Here is an 8,093-nt window from a genome sequence, read left to right as displayed (position 1 = left end):
ACCAAACATAGGCACTTCCAAAAACTAAAAATAAATGTACATTTTCAATAAGTCCCAAGCAAATAAACCATGAACTATTCTACTGCAATAGAAGATATCTCGGTTTTGGCTGGTTCTTCACTGGTGGCATTGACACTCGTTTTCTGCTCGTCAGGTGTTTCCTCCTCTTCCTCCTCCTCCTCTTCATCGTCCTCTTCCTTTTTTACAAGCCCGCCCAGATACCCGATGGGGAAAGTGCTTTCACAGTTCTGAGTGGACGAGACATGGGAAATTACCGGCATATGAACAGAGGAGTTGCTTTCAAAGCTGTGCTCTACCAGCTCATAGTGCCCAAGGGCCTCTTCTTGATCCTGGCTTAGGTAGTCTGGCACTTGGAAATCACTTTGTGCTTCAGACGATGCATCTTTAGGGAGTAAGCCCAGGTGAACTTTTTCCCACAGCGGTCGCACTGAAATGGTTTAATACCAGAATGTATGAGCATGTGTTGCTTCAGATTCTGGATACGAGTGAAGTGGACCCGACAAGTTGGACCCTGAAAAGGCCGATCTGGACCATTTGGGCTGGGTCTCTCAGTACTGTCAGTGGAGGGAGCGATGTAGAGTTGGTATGGGTACTGGATATTGTCCAACCGATCGTCGTCATCCGGATGAACATTGGGGCCAGTTGTGCCTTGGAGTGTGGGTAATCCCTCAGTAACCCCTTCATCGATGGAGCCTATAGACGAAGATTGTGGACTTATCAAGAGAACTTCCTGGACTTGTTCACTGCCTTGGACAGTCTGCTGGTCACTTAAAGAACTCTGTGATGCACTAACAGGTTGTGACACCTCCTTGTGGACTTCCTCATCACTAAATCTTTCGACTTTCACATGGATATCTTCTTCCATAACCAGGGGTGAGTTGGATTTTGTGCTCTCACATGCTCCATAGTCTGTAACCCTTTGGGCTACATCCGAAGACCCGGGCAATTCTGAAGTCCGAGACATCGGTGTGCTTCTTCTCCGACTGAAGCCTTCGGTCAATACCAAAAGGAAAGGTCCATGGGAAAGCTAAGGAGGGGTCCACAGGCTGGTTCCGGGTTTAGGAATATGCCACTGGAGAGTTCAGAACCTGGGGGAGAATTGGTATGTGTGCTACACTTGAGGGGACTTTCAGGGGACATGACAATGTAGCTTTTACGTTTCCTATTAGACTCTCAGCATACAGGGATATTAATCTCAGCCACACTGCATTCTGAAGAAACAGGAGAGAGGCTCCCATCTCTAAAGGTACAGCTCTGATTAGTTTCCTGACCCGAATCTAACAACTTTTCTTGATGGTTGTTCGATGTGTTCCATAAAATGCTGAACTCCGAGCAGGTGCTTGCCACACTGAACATTGCCATATAGCTAGCCGCAGCCAGAACATCAATAATGTTCTCAGTGTTGATAGACAGTGTTGCATTGTATGCATATTCCAAAATAGGGATGAAGCCTGTGACAGTAACATGGTGCAAGTCTAGGACACACTGCATGCTCTCTTCTGCATTACCAACAAGCTTGGTACGGAGGAACTCACTGCAGGCCACCAGCACTACCCTGTGAGCCATAAAGATCTTGTCCTGGACGCGGATTGTTATGTCACAGAAGTGGCCATCGTTTTGAAGCATGTTGAGCTTTCCCAGCATCTCCTGACTGTGCGCAGGCGATGTGTGGGTAAAGGTTTTTAAACCCATTTTCTTTGCTTACAGGAGACTTCAATGATGGAAGAAGTTGTGCACCGCGATGGGTGCTCTGTGCCCGTGGCCTCCACCTCCGGTGCCCTCCCCGGCCCTGGTTCCCCTCCACACACCAGGCACGGGGTTGGCTCTGCACTGCGCATGCCCAGAGCCGCTCTCCAAAGTCAGCCTTGTGTATTTGTTCTCTGTTGTGTTAAACCAAGTGCTGGATGCACTACTGAAGCAAGAAAGTGCCTACATATCCCTACCACGTACACCATAGGAGGCAAATGTCACCAAAATAGCATTCCATGGACTGGCAGCATGCCCAATGTAATTGGTGCCCTCGACTGCACGAACATAGAGTTGGTAGTCCCACATGCCGTGGAGGTGGTGTACCGCAATCGGAAGCTATACCACTCCATCAATGTGCAGATGGTGTGTGATGCCAGCCAGATAATTACACATTGCTGTGCCAGATACCCAGGATCCACGCATGATGCCATGGTGATGCAGAACTCCTCACTACCTTGCTACATGGAAGGAGACGTTGTACGAAGTGGCTGGCTGTTGGGTGAGTCTGCCCCTGGGCCATGGGAGGAGAGGGATGTGGGGGCTACATGCATATGTAAAGGGAATGCCCCCTGGGCCATGGGAGGAGAGGGATGGGGGCTGCATACAAATGCAAGGGGAATGCCCCCTGGGCCATGGGAAGAGAGGGATGGGGGGCCTGAAAGTATCTTGAGTTATCCCCGGCCACACAGCCCTCACATGCACGTACATAATGGACCTAGCCAAAATGCATCCGGGGGCCTGATGGTTTAAATGTCTAGGCCCCTAAGTCATGTATGTCACCCAAGGCCCGCAGCATGGATTGGCATTTACTGTACAGGGCTGATAGTCATGTGGATGTGGCTGTCATTGACGGGATAGTGCATGTGAACTTAAAAGATGTACAGGCTGAGCACACATGGCAACTGAGCATTATCCTTACACATACCTCCTTCTGCTCCCATGCAGGTGATGCTGGCTATCTTCTGAAGGCGTGGCTACTCACCCCTGTCAGGAATCCGCAGAACAGGCACGAAGAGGACTTCAATCGTGCACATACAGGCACGCGTGTGGTCATTGAGCAGACGTTTGGCCTGTTGAAGGCACGGTTTTGCTGCCTCAGCAGGTCGGGAGGGGCACTCATATACGGGCTGAGAAGGTGGGCAAGATCATCATGGTATGTGCAATGCTGCATAGACCAACCATTCTGATGTACTTGGATGCAGAGGGTGCCATGTATTGGGAACTGTGGGGACTGGGTGTGTGGGTATATGGGCACAGTTCACAATGAAGCAATAAATTGAAAAACAACAAATAAGCAATGTCCACTCATGTGATGTTTTGTACACAACAGGTGTATTAGTGAGATTTTTTGTACAACGGGATTCAACAATCCATCCCCCCAGTTGTGCTTGCAGCAGCAGACTGTGTGCCACCGTCCATGCCAGATGTGTCCTAGTCCTGTGTCGATTGTGTGTCCAGGGGTGCAGGGGCAGGTGTCTGCTCGTCCTGTGTGGGTTGCAGTGTGGCTGGTAGGGCACTGGTTGTAGTCCCGCATGCTGCTTGGCCCATCCTTGGTCCACTTGAAGTAGATGGTCCAGTGCCATCACCTTGCCTCCTTGCCCTTTTGGCTGGTGTTGTGCATTGTGCACCTCCCTGTGCTTCTTAACTGTCTGCATCCGTACCTGTGGGGGACAGAGAGTGGCAGGGCATCAGTAATGGTGATGCTTGCATCATGCATGTGTTTGTCTTTGTGCAGGTGGCGCCATGTGATCAGTTGCATGCCTGGCTTTGCAGCGGACTGGGTACATGCAAGGTTGGGGGGGGGTGCTGTTTGGAATCATGCAGGTGTTCACATGTACACCATGGCGGCTGCTGTTGGACCTTGATGTATGTTGGGAGTGACGGGCTGTGTGACATGTGCAGGTCATCTGTGTGTCGGGTGTGTATTCGTGTATGGGTGCAGCATGCAGCATGCATTGGGATGTGATAGTGGTGGGCCCAGCATGTGTATATGGATATGTGTAGTTGTGCATGATGGGCCATGTATTGGCTGGCGTTGCTGTCACATTTGGAGGTCAATGGTGATGATTAGTTGTTGTGTATTTGGAGGGACACTCACCTTCATCTGCCGATGTTGGCACGCCAAACTGAGCTCCACCGACTCCTTCAATAGACTCCACATCTATGACTGAGCTGCAAGTCTCCTCCCATCTGGCCAATTTCACTGGCGAGTGAGGTCCTCCACCTGTTGCCAGCCCCGGGCTCCGATTGGCCGACAAGATGTTCCGTACTCTCAACCTGAGGTCATCCCATCGTTTTTTCACAATCGCGCATTGTGCGTGCAGTAGTACCGACTGCACTTACTTTCCGGGCAACTTCTTCCCCGATGGCCTTCTTCTTCAGCTGGGCTGGACGCCTGAGGTTGCTGCAGAACACCACATCAGCATTTGCCACTAGGTTGTCAGTTAACATGTTCAGCTCCTCATCCTTGAACCGTGGTTTACGCAGGCGGGCAGTGCCGTGGTGTGCTAGGAGTTCTGGTGGTGAAGGTCCTGTATGTGAAGGAAGGCAATGGATTGTGTTTTTGAAGATGGCCATCTAGGCATTTCCCGCTCCGGCGCAATGACGTTACTTTCGGGTCCGGAAATAACGGGGCTGTGCATAGCACTATGTTAATACCGGTACCGCTATTTGGGGGTTGCCTAGGCCGGATCCGTTATGTGCACATTCTTTGATGCTGCTATCTGGGGATTTGAGGGTCGTTACCGGCATGCCGCTACGGCCGTTATTGGCATGCAGGGGTGCACGTGCTTGCGCACTCTTAATCACCCGCTGTTTGTGGGTTTGAGTCAAGATGGACATGTTAGCCAAGACGGGACTGGCCCCCTTCATTCCGCCAGCACCGATTACGAGGTTCCCTTTGTGGGACCCGGATCAGATGCCTGGTAAAACCAGGCATCCTTTCCGGGTCCCGCGAGGGGAAGAGGGAGGTAATAACGGGCCTATGAGGGTTCAAATGGGAATGTGGAATTGTTCCTGCAAGGAGGAATCACCGGGTCCTCCTATGTCGGAATGAACCAGTAAGTCCCCATTGCAGGAATCTGGTAATGGTGCCCGGTTTGGAGACAGCCATGGTGCTGATAGCACCATGGCTGCCTCTAAACTCGTAATAAGGCCCAACGACATCATTTTTTTGTGTCTGCACCATTAGATCAAATTTCCCAACAAATCTCTTTGTGCTTGTACACATATCCATATATACAATTGCTATCTCAATAACAGCAGAAAGCAAAACCAGTATAGAAACCTTTTCTGAAGTTAATTACTGAAAAATCGCATTTAGTGGAAAAGAAAACACATATAGCCATACTTGCATATAATGTGCACATTTTCATGACTTCGAAGCACATGTAAATAAAGCTGTCCCAAAATTGACAAATTGATTCTGATACATATTTTTTTGTACCTGTGTTTGAGCAAGAACAAATGCTGATCACACAGCAGACAACAGGAAGCATCCAGCAACCGCCGGGATTTGTAATGTTGTGGTGGCACCGGGAAGTCAGGCGGTGAATTCAGTGATTCCCGGTCGGCAGCAACCCACCGGTGGCACCGGCAGGTTCTGCCGACTCCAGAATGCAGTCTTGTGTGTTTTATCAACATTTTCATAGCAACATTATTTTTAGGGAGAAAAAGAGAAAATCCCTTATCCAATGGGGGAATTATTTAGGTGAGAAAACATATATATTTAACTATTAATCACATCCTTTTTTGTAGTGCATAGTTCATTGCACATTTTTTCAATTAAAAGATGCAACTTCACCTTAATGTTCATCTCCAGATCAGGCAGTAATTCTAGTAAAGCTCTTTTCAACTACAATGCTTTTTTGATACCACTAATCCTGACCTATATGTTGAGCTCTCTGTGGTGGAAGCATGTGAGAAGCTCCCTATGTGTCTTTTTTCTGTAACAAGTATGATCCTGTGTTTCATTTTAATTAAATGGGCTGATATGCTGCTTATCAGTATGGGTTAGCTCAAGGTTGTCCAATTCAAGGTCTTGAAGTGCAGAAGCATGTCAGACATTTAGCTCATCGTACTGTATTAATGTCAAAGCGTGTTTCAGAATTAATGGGTTATGATATGATATGGCATTTGTAACCCGCCTATACCTATACACAAGTGTTTCAAGGCACAATGAGGCAAGCTAGGGGGAACAGAGGGAGGACAGAGACAACAATCTTACTAGGCTAAGTCACATTGAGACTGTGCAAGTGCAGGGAAGACAGGAGGGGAAAAGTGCCAGGGGGAAGGGGAGTGGTCATTGCTGTACATGGGATCAAAACAATAACAAAAACTGTGGCTAGCAGGTGGCAGGTGCAAGGGTAAGTGCAGACAACAGATGTCCAAAAGTGCAGGTAGGTGGACTGTAGGGTTACAGATACAGACCCAAGTGCAAGGGTTGCCAGGAGGCAGTGTGGGTGTCCAACTGGGTGGGCAGGGACCTAGGCCCGAAATCAGAGAGTAGCCAGGTGACCAGTGCAGTATGAGACAGGAAATCAGCAGGGGAGAGGAAGAGAGAAGGCAGAAGCAAAGAGGAAGGTCTTGAGGTGCTTCCGGAATTGGAGATGGTTCTCCTCAAGTTTCAAAGAGCCAGGGAGGCTGTTCCAGAGGGAGGCCCCAGCCGAAGAAAGAGATCTACCACCAACTTGTTGCTTGGAGAAGCGACTGACCCTGAGAGAGTTGGAGGTGGAGGAGCGAAGAGCTCGAGTAGGAAGATATTTATGAAGAGAAAGTTGGAGGTATTGAGGACCCAGGCTCCAGAAGGCCTTGTGGACTATGCAGAGGATCTTGAACTTGAACATTAATATGGCAATTGTCATATTATGGGAAATGGCCCAAAATATCGCCCTCACAAATGCGACGGCCGAAATGCCCGAATTTCTTTTTTTTACACACCCCCTTTACACCACATATATATGTGGGGGGTATGGGATATTATATTAATATGGGGGGCTGTAGGGGTCTCCCCCTGCATATTTATGTAGTGTAAAGGGGGTTTAATGAAAAAAAGGACAAGAAAGTCGGCATTTTTGGCCGTAGCAATTGTGTGTGGTCGCAGTGATCACATAGATCCCATATTATGTGATGTGCAATGTCTGATAAATAATTTTGTGTTCCGTGCATCATATACAGATGCACACAACTCATTGCAATGCTCTTGGTGGCACCTGCGTCAGAATGCAGCATGCCAAACCTGCTTTCCCCTAAAATAGATGTGAGGTTCTCTTGGAATTGTAAAGTACTTTTAGCAAACACTACACCATTTTGTAAAAGCTGGTATCTAGTGCCCTTGAGCTCCATTGTGATTCAGTCAAACCAATTGTTGCTATATATCCATGCAGAACGACTCTAGCTCTAGCTCTTGGTTTAGCCCTATATCATTTTTTTTTACCTGATCTAATTTACTAATCTTTTCCCATTGTCACTACTCATAAAAGGGCTCACTAAGTGTCCTCCACTATCTAGTATGCACACTAAAAGACATTACACCTCTCAAGGTTGGGTGCCCAACAGGTAGCAACCTGGAAAGTAACTCGGTCCAGTTTGTTGTCAGGGCCTTGTAGGATGGTGGCAGAAACGATCTGTTTCAAGTACCTAGTCACTTGTCGGTATATTCACAATTTAAGATACAGAACTCCTCCTGGTCACAGAGCCCTCAGGTGGCAATTTCACATTAGAAAGCCTTCTGTTCCACAACTAGACTTTACTTGTTTTTAATGAAAGGAAACTGGTGTGGCCATATATAGCAATGGCCCAGTTGATCGCAGGATGCGTGTGGCAGGTGAAGCCAAGTAGAGATCTAGTGAGTATTGCATAGGATGGCAGAATTCATGCCAGGATCACACATCACAGAATATAGACCTGGGAAGTTTGAATGCAGTGACCACAATGACTACCAAATGTTTAAGGGGTTGCACAATTATTATTTGACTATGATGCTGTAAACAGCTTCCAATAATCCCATGAGACAGGATGATATCCACCTACTGTAATCTTTGTGATTTGAATGGACATGCCCTGGATCACCAGCAAACAACCTAACCTAACCAAGGATGTCTTTTGGAAGCTCTGCTGTGTCAATCTGCAGAAGATCCCTCCAATGCAAAGTGTTTTTGGTATCTGTGGATACCAGCCTTCTCTACTCGTCAAAATATAACAATCGCCCTCATTCCGAGTTTGGAGGTAGCCATGGCGCTATTTGCACCATGGCTGCCTCCAAACCCGGGTCTGTGTCCGGTCTGGATGAATGAGGACTTACCGGGACATTCCGGCCTGTGCGG

At 48.1% G+C, this 8,093-nt stretch overlaps 1 pseudogene; it reads right to left on the bottom strand.

Moving 5' to 3' along the window:
• Window positions 1-355: 355 nt before the first annotated feature.
• On the bottom strand, window positions 356-1,776 carry LOC138566437 (zinc finger and BTB domain-containing protein 44 pseudogene; annotated as a pseudogene).
• Window positions 1,777-8,093: the final 6,317 nt, after the last annotated feature.

The sequence above is a fragment of the Ambystoma mexicanum genome, chromosome 1p (assembly GCF_040938575.1).
Source record: "Ambystoma mexicanum isolate Mex_15411 chromosome 1p, UKY_AmexF1_1, whole genome shotgun sequence".
Taxonomy (NCBI): Eukaryota; Metazoa; Chordata; class Amphibia; order Caudata; family Ambystomatidae; genus Ambystoma; species Ambystoma mexicanum.
Note: the sequence above shows the minus strand (reverse complement) of the source record. Positions and strands in the feature narration are given on the sequence as shown.